The following is an 11,817-nucleotide window of genomic DNA, read 5'->3' as shown; positions in this document are numbered from 1 at the left end:
GAACCTGTGGAAGTGAATGAGTTCTCCAGGAGAGAGGGTGTAGATGTAGATTAGAAGGGGACCCAGAACTGAGCCTTGTGGGACTCCCACGATTAGGGTGGGAAGCAGACCTGGAACCTGTAAAAGAGATTGAGAAGGAGTGGCCAGAGAGACAGGAGGAGAACCAGAGAGGACAATGTCAGTGAAGTCAAGATTGGATAATGTTTCCAGGAGGAGGAGGTGATCCACAGTGTCAAAGGCAGCTGAGAGATCCAGGACTATTAGGGCAGAATAGAAGCCAATGGATTTGGCAATAAGAGGTCATTGGTGACCTTAGAGAGGGCTGTTTTCATGGTTTGAAGGAGATGAAAGTCAAATAGCGAAGGGCCGAGGAAAGAGTTGGAGGAGATGTAGATGAGACATTAACTGTAGACAACTCGCTTAAGAAATTAGAAGAGGAATGGTAGGACAGCAATTGGTGACAACTGGATCGAGCAGAAGGGTCAAGAGAGGGGTGTTTTTTGCTTTTAATTTGGATAGGGGTTACATACACATGCTTGAAACGAAGGCGAAAGAGCCATTAGGCAGTGAATGGTTGAAGATGGAAGTCAGGGAAGAGAAAATTGCTTTGATAAGGTGAAAAGGGATGGGGTCAGAAGCACAGTGGAGGGGTTAGATCTCAAGATGACGCAGAATATCTCCTCGAGATACTGCTGGGAAGAATAGTAGAATAGAAGAGAGGGCTGGAGGAGGAAGGGACGAGAGAAGTACAGAGGGGATTTTAGCAAGACCTTGCCTAATGTTTTCAATTTTATCGACAAAGTCCATGACCTAGTACTTGGGGCAAGGTATGGAAAGCTGGGGCAATTGGAATTGAAGAGGGAGTTAAATTCATAAATAACTGTCACAGGCAATGAGCATGGGAATCAATAAAGATGGAGAAGTATTGCTGACTAGTGGATGAGACGGCAGAACTAAAACAGCTGAGAATAAATTTTAGATGGACTTGGTTAGCCTGGTGTCTAGATATCTGCCAGCAGCATTCTGCAGCTTGTACCGAAGACCAGAAGAAGTGTACCATAGAGGTGATCCAGGGTTGCAGGTTGGTTGAACATGATCAGTAGAGTAAGAGACTGTGAGTCTCACTTGAGACAGGGACTGTGTCCAGGCCAATTTGCTTGTATCCACCACAGCACCTGGTAAAGTGCCTGGCACATAGTAAGTGCTTAACAAATACCATTGTCATTATTATTAAGAGGGGAGTGAAAGAATTGAGTGCAGGTCAAATGGCTGTGTGAAGGCTGTGGATTTGTGTGTCAAGAGAAGGTAGAGCAGACCAGACCATAAGGAGACCAGATGTCTTTAGGACATTTGAAGGGGGTCAAAAGATCAAAGATCTCAACTGTGGACAGGACGACTTTGAGGGAGGAGGCATATGGGAAGGAATGCAGATCAGGGGGGTGTGGTCAGGGAGTAAAACTTCAGAGTTGGTGAGGTTGGAGACTGTATACCAAAGATGAGAAGATGAAGAGTTTGGTTTCCGAAATGTTAATTGTGAACTGTCGTCCAGAAACCCATGTAAAGGTGTCCTGAAGGCAGGAGGAAATGCTAGCATTCAGAGGAGAGAAGGTGGGGCTGGAGAAGTATTTTTGGGAAACCTCCACGTAGAGATGTGGGTGAAGGCATGGAAGTGAGTGTGTATAGAGGAAGAGTAGAAGTACACACAGAACTGAGCCTAAAGGAACTTCCACAGTTAGGGGATGGGAGGCAAAGGAGTAGCTGGTGAAAGAAATTGAAAAGGAGCAGCCATAGAAATATGAGGAAACATGAGGGGAACTATGAAAGGCTATTGTCAGGGAAGCCAATAATAGTGTGTCCTGGAGAAGGGAATGGTCCATAGTGTCAAAGGCAGCTGAGAGGTCTAGGAGGATTAGGAAGTAGTAGAGGTCATTTATCAAGAAGGAGTTGAGTGGTGACTTTGAAGAAGGCAGTTTCCATAGAGTGTTGGGGGTGAAAGATTGCAGAGGATTGAAGGGAGACTTAGAGGAGAGGACGTGGAGGCAGCTGGTGTAAACAATTTAGCAAGGAATTTGGAAAGGAATGGTAAAAGGGAGATGAGTCATATTGGAGAGAGCAATAGAGCAAATGGAAGGGTTTCTAAGGCCAGGGTATATATGGGTATATTTGAAAGCAGTGGGTAAAGAGCCATTGGAAAGTGAATGGCTGAAGACTGCAGTCAAGGTGAGAAGGAGGGAGTCACCAAATGTTTTAATCAGTTGCAAAGGAATAGGATCAGTGGTGCAGGTGGAGGGTGTAATTTTGAGAAGAGGCAGAGGTATTCCTCTTGGGAAGGATGGGAGACTCATTGAGAGGACAGGAGGAGGATGAAACTGGAGAGGTGCAGGGGAGATTTTAATGAGTTCACGTCTGATGGTTTTAATTCTATTGTTGAAATAGATAGCACGGTCATTAGGGGAAAGATTTGGGGGAGGCTGAGAGACATAGGCTTTAAGCAGGGAGTTAAATGTGTGGAACTGGTGGAGACAATTGACTGCCTCACAGCACTTATGTACAATACTGTAATTTATTATTTTTAATGCCTGTCTCCCCCTCTAGACTCTAAGCTCCTTATGGACAGGACAGGGAACATTTCTACCAACTGTATTGTATTGTACATCCCCGAGAGCCTAGCACAGTGCTCTGCACATAGTAAGTCCTCAGTAAATACAATAAGTTGATTGATCGATTGAAGTGTGGAAATGTAATGTTCCTGGGCAAAGGAGAACACAGGATTAAATTAGGTGAGGATGAGTTTGAGCGGGATGTCATCCTGGTGTCTGGATTTTCACGAGCAGTGCTTTTCAACAAAAGCACAAGAATGGAGAAAATGTACTGTAGAGGTGACCCAGGGCTGCAGGTTGGTGGTACGAGATCGACAGAGGGACAAAGGTACAAAGAAATTTAGTTCAGTACAGAGGGCAGAGTAGAGGTCATGAATTTGTGCATCAAAAAAGGATAGGGAGGGTAGGGAAACTAAACGGGGTGTGATGACTTGGGATAATTTGAAGTGGTGAAGAGAGTGGACGTTTCTTTGGAGGGATAGAACAGTTTTGCTGGGAGGGGATGTGTGAGAGAAAAGGCAGGAGAGGAGGCAGTGATCAGAGAGCAGGATTTCAGGGTTGATGAGATAAGAGATTTACAGTAATTGGAGACAATAAGATCAGGCGTGTGCCTCAGCTGCTGAGTGGGTTAGGTGGGGTGGAACAGGAGGTAGTGGAGTTGAGCAATTAGAGTCAGTGGGTAGCTAGGAGTTTATCAGGAACAATCTGGGGATCAGTATAGAGACAGAGAAGACTTGTGAGAAAGGGATTGAAAATGGTTTGGAAAGTTGGACGGGGGGTTTGGGGTTGGGGTAGGTGACGGTGACCAGTAATTAGGTGTGGGTAGTAAACGGATGGTATATACTGTGAAGGAAGAGAAAAAGAGAGGTGGAAGGTGTGGGATGGTGCCAAAACAGCAGTGGGGTGTGCCAGGGAGGGGTGGGGGGTGGGGGCATCAGAAACAGCATGTCCAAGTAGAAAGAGCACAGGCCTGGGAGTCAGAGGCCCGGGTTCTAATCCTGGCTCTGCCACTTGCCTGCTGGGTGATCTCGGGCAAGTCACTTCACTTCTCTGTGCCTCAGCATCCTCATTTGCAAAATTGAGATTCAAAACCTGTTCTCCCTCCTAATTAGACTGTGAGCCTCATGCAGTATAGGGACTATGTTCAACCTGATTCATTGTATCTACCCCAGCGCTTACAACAGTGCTTGACGCATGGCAAGCACTTAACAAATACCATAATTTTTTTAAAAAAAGATGCATGTCAACTCCTCCCCCTTTTCCAGTGAGTCTTGGAGAGTGGGCGAAGATGAGGCTCACTCAGGAGAGCGCAATGGGGGAAGATAATGTCATGTGAGTGAGCCAGGATTCTGTGATGGTAAGGAAGAACAGTGCCTGGGTCAAGGACATGTTGAGGATGAAGGGAGTTTCCTCATGATGGATTGCAAATTCTACAAGTCTCATCTGAGGGACAAAGAGAACTGTGTTTGGGGAAGACTGCCATAGAGATCTATGGCAGCAATAACAGGCACCCTAAATTTATCCTATGGGACATGGGACAGAAACCCCAACCTCAGTGTGCTGCTACCCAAATAGGGATATGTAGTCAGCTTAGCTCAGTGGCACTAGGTGGAAGATTAGGCAGCTTCCCCGAGAAGTTAGAAGGGATCCACATTGGGAACAGAAGATTCTCTTTTCCAGAATGTCCGCATTCTCCTGTCACTGTGAATAATCAGGAATGGGCTAATGACAGAGAAAATGAGTATAAAAGCCAAATGGCTTTTCACCAGGAGAGGAGACTTTTGTTTTATGCTTAGTAAAACACACAACATGAGGGAATGCCACCCATAGAGGAGGACATAGAGAGTCGCCAGGGCAATGATTCTCTTGGCTGTTCTGACCTCAGGCATTGTCCTGGGATAGCGACTGGGCCCATGAAGGTGCTGGACCTGCCTGTGATGCCTCTGCAGGACAAACACCATGTAAATACTGGCCACACTCATGAGTCCCACAAAGAACAGGTCTGGGAGGGAAGGCACAGCAGCAATCATCAAGGTCATCTCTGCACTCACACTGACTCTTGAACAGTATTTGAGATCCAGTCTGATTCAAGCACTGCTGCTGTTTTGGGGGCCTGACGTGTATATCAATATATCAAAATCGATCGGCATATCGAGGATCCAGGAGAGGACACAGGAGGGGAGGATGCACGTTGGTAATTTGGCTTTGACTCCTGCCCACCTGAAGGTGCTGGGACTGATGATGATGGCCTGGAAGACACTCAGGAGGCAGACAGTACAGGTGGAAAGTCCCTGGGCCACTCAATAAAAGTAAATAAGGATTTTACATCTATCATTAAGGAAAAATCTTAGTCCCCAAGCTGACATGGTCTCTGGGATTCCCCGGGAGAGAAGAGTTATGGTGTTGGCCAAGGCTAGGAGGGCAAGGATCAAGTCTGAGGAGCTGAGTTTGTAGGCGGCAGAGACTATGTGGATATTAAATGAGACCAAATAAATTCACTGAGACCCCAGTGCTAAACTGTAAGAGAATCACTATCCCAAAAAAGAGCTAGGTGGCATTCACTGTTAGAAATTTTCAGTTAGAACCAGAGGAGGCCTCCTGCAGAGCAACCTGGGAGGGAGAAAGGGACAGAGAGAGAGAGAGAGAGAGAGAGAGAGAGACAGAGACAGAGACAGAGACAGAGAGACAGAGAGACAGAGAGAGATGGAGAGAAACAGAGAGGGAGAAAAGAGTGCATTCATTAGAATATAATAATAATAATTGTGATATTTGTTAAGTGTTTTCTATGTGCCCAGCATTGTATTTAGGTGCAATCCAAATAGCCAGAGATAGTCTCCTTTCCACCTGGGGCTCTTGCTCCAAAGGGGGGAGAGAACAGGTATTTTATCCCCATTTTCAAAATGAGAATTCCCAAGACGCAGGGAAGTGACTTGCCCAAGGACATGGGCCTTGTCAGATGCCCAGGACTCCGTTGGCAGGCCCAACGGAGGGCCCGATGGCAGGCCTGGAATGGGCCTGGAATGGCCTCCCTCTGCCCATCCACCAAGCTAGCCCTCTTCCTCCCTTCAAGGCCCTACTGAGAGCTCATCTCCTCCAGGATGCCTTACCAGACTGAGCCCCTTCCTTCCTCTCCCCCTCGTCCCCCTCTCCATCCCCCGCATCCTACCTCCTTCCCTTCTCCACAGCACCTGTATATATGTATATATGTTTGTACATGTTTATTACCCTATTTATTTATTTATTTATTTTACTTGTACCTATCTATTCTATTTATTTTATTTTGTTAGTATGTTTGGTTTTGTTCTCTGTCTCCCCCTTCAAGACTGTGAGCCCACTGTTGGGTAGGGACTGTCTCTATATGTTGCCAGCTTGTACTTCCCAAGCGCTTAGTACAGTGCTCTGCACACAGTAAGCGCTCAATAAATATGATTGATTGATTGATTGATTGATTGACATCCAGAGTCAAATGGTGGAGCTGAGATTAGGACCCAAGTTTCCTGATTCCCAGTTTCCTATGCTGTTTCCTCTAGGTGACACTGCTTCTCATAATACACATTCCTGCACAACTCAGTTTTTCCAGGGGATTACAGATTTGAATATTCCATCAATTTCTTGACAGTCGTGAATAAGCATCACCATTTAATTGAAAACCTTAGGTTGGACTTCAGTAATGAAACCTTCAGCATCATGCATCTTCATCCACCACGGTTTTACCATGACTGGCAGCTGTTGCTGACTGACCAATACTATGCCTCTCGGGGCTACTGGAGTGAGTGTAGGTTGATGATGGTAGGGCAAGGGAGGGGAGAGTCTCATGGTGCACATACTATTTATTTCAGATGTACCATCAGGCAACACTAGAATCGGTGTTATGATTTCCTGAGTAAATCAGAAGCAAAAGGATGTTTTCTTCCAACATAAAATCTGGAAAAAAGCACCCCAAAAAAATACTTGCTTTCTGCAGACTTCAGGCCAGATTTAAGACCATTTCTAACCTGTTTCCATAGGAATTAGCCTGGAAGGAGTCTTATATGGAGCATTTTGAACGGCCCTGTTTGCACAGTCTCTGAGACATACAGATTTTCTGTTGGAGAACAAAAGGGTTCAGATTTGAGGTGTCCCCAGTGAGGACTGTTAACTAGCTCCCCCAAGGTCATGGCGGTATAGTGTGCTGTGTGTAAAGCCAATTGCAGGAGGGAGCACCCCTCTAAAGCCAGTTGGAAACTTACCCAGGATTTAGGCGAAATGGACTACCTCAAGTTTACTCTTGGTCTCACTCTCATGATTGAACATGAGCAGAAGCAAGAGACTCATTTGTGTGATCATGACTGTGTCTGTAACATATGGGCACATACTAAGCCTACACAATAAACTCTGTGGGTGGGAAGGGGACTGACATTTCTCCACCCTTTGGGCAGTGTTCAGGCAAACCATGGGAGCCCGGCGTGTAACAAGGTTAGTTTTTGTTTTTGTTTTTGTCTTTGTTTTTGCAGAGAATGGTCTGCATAGGGGTCAATCTGTGGAAAGACCCGTGGAGAGGGACACAGGCAATAAACTCTGCTCTGTTCACACTATTCATTTCCCTTCCTGATGTGGAATCAGTGGAGGATTCGTTGTATTCATTAATTGAACTGACTAGCTTCATGCTCAGGCCCAAAACCAAGGGCGCCATCGATGACGACGACTGGCAGCCTCTGCTTACTAGGTGCCAGGCATTGGACTAAGCGCTGGGATGGATACAAGCAAGTCAGGTCCCAGAGAAGCGGTGTGGCCTAGCGCAGACATTCGGTCCGGGAGGACCCGGCTTCTCATCCCAGCTTGGCCCATTGCTGGCTGTTTGACCTGGGATGGGTGACTTAACTTCTCTCTGCCCCAGTTTCCTCACCTATAAAACAGGCATCAGCAGGTGCTTGGTCCATAGTGATGACGAGGAGGCCAGCTTCAAGATGCCAACTTGGGGCCAACCTCCACCCCCGTTTACCACCAACCCTGCCACACGCTGGGCAACCGCCTCTTCATCACCAGATGCCTCAAGCTCCCAACATCACCACACTAACAACCACACAGAGCCCAAGAAATTTGGCCCCTCCTGCCCCCAACACGAAATCATTCCACAGGTGGCTTTCTTGCTGTGCCTGAAGGACCGAATGTCCGTTTAAGGCCGGGTCAAATGACCAGGAACCCTTAGCCCGTAAAGCTGAGTCACCTCCTCCAGGAGGTCTTCCCAGACTGAGCACCTTTTTTCCTCTCCTCCTCCCCGTCCCCCCACCCCCGGCCCTACCTCCTTCCCCTCCCGACAGCACCTGTATATATGTTTGTACAAATTTATTGCTCTATTTATTTTACTTGTACATATTTACTATTCTATTTATTTTGTTAATGATGTGCATCTAGCTTTAGTTCTATTTATTTTGCTGACTTGACACCCGTCCACATGCTTTGTTTTGTTGTCTGTCTTCCCCTTCTAGACTGAGCCCGCTGTTGGGTAGGGATCGTCTCTATATGTTGCCAACCTGTACTTCCCAACCGCTTAGTACAGTGCTCTGCACACAGTAAGCACTCAACAAATACGATTGAATGAATGAAAGGACATCATGGGCAAACAGGGTGCTAGCAAAGGAGCTTACTGGGGTTCTGACTAACATATCTCATTAAACACTCACTACCTTCCTTTCTGACCATTGGCCCAAACCAATGATGATCCCATTAACGATGCTTCAGTCAGGAAATTGATTCTTTACAAGTCATTGTCTATCAGTGGAATTTATTGAACACTTACTCAGCACTGTACTCAGAGCTTGAGAGAATAATAATGATGGTATTTGTTAAGTGCTTTCTATGTGCTAAGTGATGGGGTAGATATAAGGTACAGTGCTCTGCACACAGTAAGCGCTCAATAAATACGATTGAATGAATCAGGTTGACCTACATGGGGATAGCAGTCTTAATTCCCATTTTACAGAGAAGTTAAATCACTTGCCCAAAGTGACACAGCTGACAAGTGGCGGAGGCGGGATTAGAAACCAAGACCTCTGACTCCCAAGATCGTGCTAAGCCACACACTGCTTCTTCAATCCAATATACTGAATTCAAAGAATCCAATAGAACAGAATTGTTCGACACATTCCCTGGCCACAGTGAGTTTACAGTCTATGAGATCTATGAGATCAGGACCCAGAGTCTGATGGACCACTTCATGGAGACTGAAACCAGACCTTAAGCATTAGTGTTCAGACTGGGATCATGGTCCTCATAGACAGTGGGACAGATACAGGAAAGGTAGCCTGAGTGAATGTGATAGGCAACGGCTTCCTCAGCCCTCCTCCTGGCCGAGGAAGACAGCAGAGCCACTGAAGGAAAGCTCAGACACTCAATTGTATCTGCAAGGTCCTAGAGTCCCAAGATTTTTCGCTTCCAGGAATAGGCAAAAGTTGGGACCTCCACCAAAAGAACCTCAGTCCTCACCCAGTAGGCCACCACTACTACTACACCTTGGATTTCACATAAGCACCCCAAAAAGCAAGTGGATTGTTCGAAACCCAGCCAGTAATCCTCCCCAAACAGGTGAGATACAGCAAGCTTGAATGAATCATCTACCAGTCAATCTGCGCATCAGGCAGAAACTCCTCACCCTCGGCTTCAAGGCTCTCCATCACCTCGCCCCCTCCTACCTCACCTCCCTTCTCTCCTTCTACAGCCCACCCCGCACCCTCCACTCCTCTGCTGCTAATCTCCTCACCGTACCTCGATCTCGCCTGTCCCGCCATCGACCCCTGACCCACGTCATGCCCCAGGTCTGGAATGCCGTCCCTTGGCCAATCCGCCAAGCTAGCTCTCTTCCTCCCTTCAAGGCCCTACTGAGAGCTCACCTCCTCCAGGAGGCCTTCCCAGACTGAACCCCTTCCTTCCTCTCCCCCTGGTCCCCCTCTCCATCCCACCCATCTTACCTCCGTCTCTTCCCCACAGCACCTGCATATATATATATATATATATATATATATATATATATATATATATATATATATATATCTTTGTACATATTTATTACTCTATTTATTTATTTATTTATTTTACTTGTACATATCTACTCTATTTATTTTATTTTGTTAGTATTTTGTTCTCTGTCTCACCCTTTTAGGGTGTGAGCCCACTGTTGGGTAGGGACTGTCTCTATATGTTGCCAACTTGTACTTCCCAAGCGCTTAGTACAGTGCTCTGCACACAGTAAGCGCTTAATAAATATGATTGATTGATTGATTGATTGGCTGATCTCTCTCCACAGAAGAGGGCAACTGTCACCCGTCGTCCGGGGACGGGTTCGTTCAGTGATTGGCGAGGCGAGAGACAGAGAGAGGCCGGGGACGGAAAGCCTAAGTTTTATATAAAATTTATTCCACGAGGTGAATTGAATTTATGTAATTGTTTAGACGCAATGGATTGAGCTTCCCTTTCAGGAGGAATATAATCAATTAGCAATATTAGAGCTTCCCTACACGGGAGGAACACAATCATCCGTTAATCACACGTGGGTGAGTTGGTTAACTCTCACCCACTCGGGAAGAATCCACTTACTTTCCCACATGGGAAGAATTCATTACATTACCCGCGCACGTGGTGGGCGGCTAGCTCTCACAATGTGCTCTCCCTACATGGGAGGAATCTACTCATAATTCCCATCAGCAGCGGGATACCTGGGTCCCACCCACGAGACACTCACCCATCCCGCGGTCCTTGCCTCAGTGTGTTGGTTCTGGTTGTAGAACGGGCATCTGGCCTTCTGGGCAGGGAGAGGCACGTGGGCTGCTGCTGCTGCAGTGGCGGCTGCTCCTGCTGCTGCGTGTCCTGGTGTTCTGACCCTGAAGGTCAGAGGTGACAGGTATTTATTGCCTGTGCCCCTAGGCCATTCCAGCTTCCGGCCTCAGTCTATCCAATCGCTGCCCTCCCCGCCTCCTCCATACCTAATTTGATTGGCACGGGGGCGAGGGACACCTTCTGTATTCCCAGCTTGGGCTGTCAATCTAGCAGATTTGGTCATGGGGGCGGTATCCCACCCCCACTTCCGAGTTCCGCCTGCTGGCTCAGGTGGTCACCAGATAGCTTTTGATCTTGAGATGGCCAGTACCCGAGGGTCACCTCGTGACATACCACCCCTTGGCCCTCGCCATCCGTGCCCACCTGACCCCACCTCTTCCTGCATCCCCTCCAGGTCGCATAGTGGTGGGGTTGCACTGGAAGCCGTGCCTTCCGGCGCTGTCCCTCCCCTGACCGCATGGGCTGATAACCTCCCTGGCTTGCCACGGGAACCAGAAAGCAGATCCATGGGTTGGGGCAGAGGATGTTTCCTATCCCGTGGCCAGGGGCAACAGAAGGCGGCGCCCCGCCCTCAAGGCGTGCAAGTAGGAGGTATGGAGGTATGGAAGGTGGCCGGTGGCCCACCATGGTTTTGAGGCACTGCACTGAGGAAAGGGGCCAGGGATGGTTGAAGTGGCCGCTATCCACAGATAGAGCAGTGTAACACTGGGGCAGATACCAACCCCTTCCCTTACTAGCACAAGGGTCTTAAGATAGCACACAGAGGCAAGAGCTGGGGGCGACTGTGTGTTTGTCACACCTGTGTGAAAAGGGCCAGGCAACAACAATTTAGTAACCAACATCCTCCCACTAAGCCCACCGCCAGGAGCAAAAGTAGCAGCAACCCCTGGAATAGTAAGTTTCCCTCCTCAAGTCTAAAGAGTCCATAGAACCAGTACAAAACTCCTCTGGTGGTGGGGACTCTTCATTAGCTGCATGGTACACTGCCAGAGATCATCGTGTCCAATTGTTCAGAGTCACTGGAGTGAGGGGGCGAGAAGCACCGGTCATGTTGAAACAGGAACAGGTGGCCTGGTAGAAATAGGTTCCCTTCCCTGATGATGTCACACCATGGCTAAGACTGAAGACAGGCTCTCTGGGAGGCAGTTCAGTGATGATTCCTTTGCTGGGCCTGTCTGGAAGTCAGGCAATCCTGACCATAGAATTGTGAGGCAGAGAAGTACCCAGGAGCATCATATAGCCAGATATGATTGATAAAAGTTTGAAATAATAGCTTTTTCCTAATAACATTAAACAATTATTCTTAGCTCATTCTTAAAAACTACTAACAATTTTAACAAATTTTCCAATTATTCTTCTGTTGCTTTCCAAATCCTTGGGATATGATGACTAAGCGTTTTCAGTC

The 11,817-nt window shown here is 47.4% G+C and overlaps 1 pseudogene; it reads right to left on the bottom strand.

Moving 5' to 3' along the window:
* Positions 1–4,237: 4,237 nt before the first annotated feature.
* On the bottom strand, positions 4,238–6,416 carry LOC119940653 (annotated as a pseudogene).
* Between the last annotated feature and the right edge of the window lie 5,401 nt (positions 6,417–11,817).

Source organism: Tachyglossus aculeatus, chromosome 19, assembly GCF_015852505.1.
Source record: "Tachyglossus aculeatus isolate mTacAcu1 chromosome 19, mTacAcu1.pri, whole genome shotgun sequence".
Taxonomy (NCBI): domain Eukaryota; kingdom Metazoa; phylum Chordata; class Mammalia; order Monotremata; family Tachyglossidae; genus Tachyglossus; species Tachyglossus aculeatus.
Note: the sequence above shows the minus strand (reverse complement) of the source record. Positions and strands in the feature narration are given on the sequence as shown.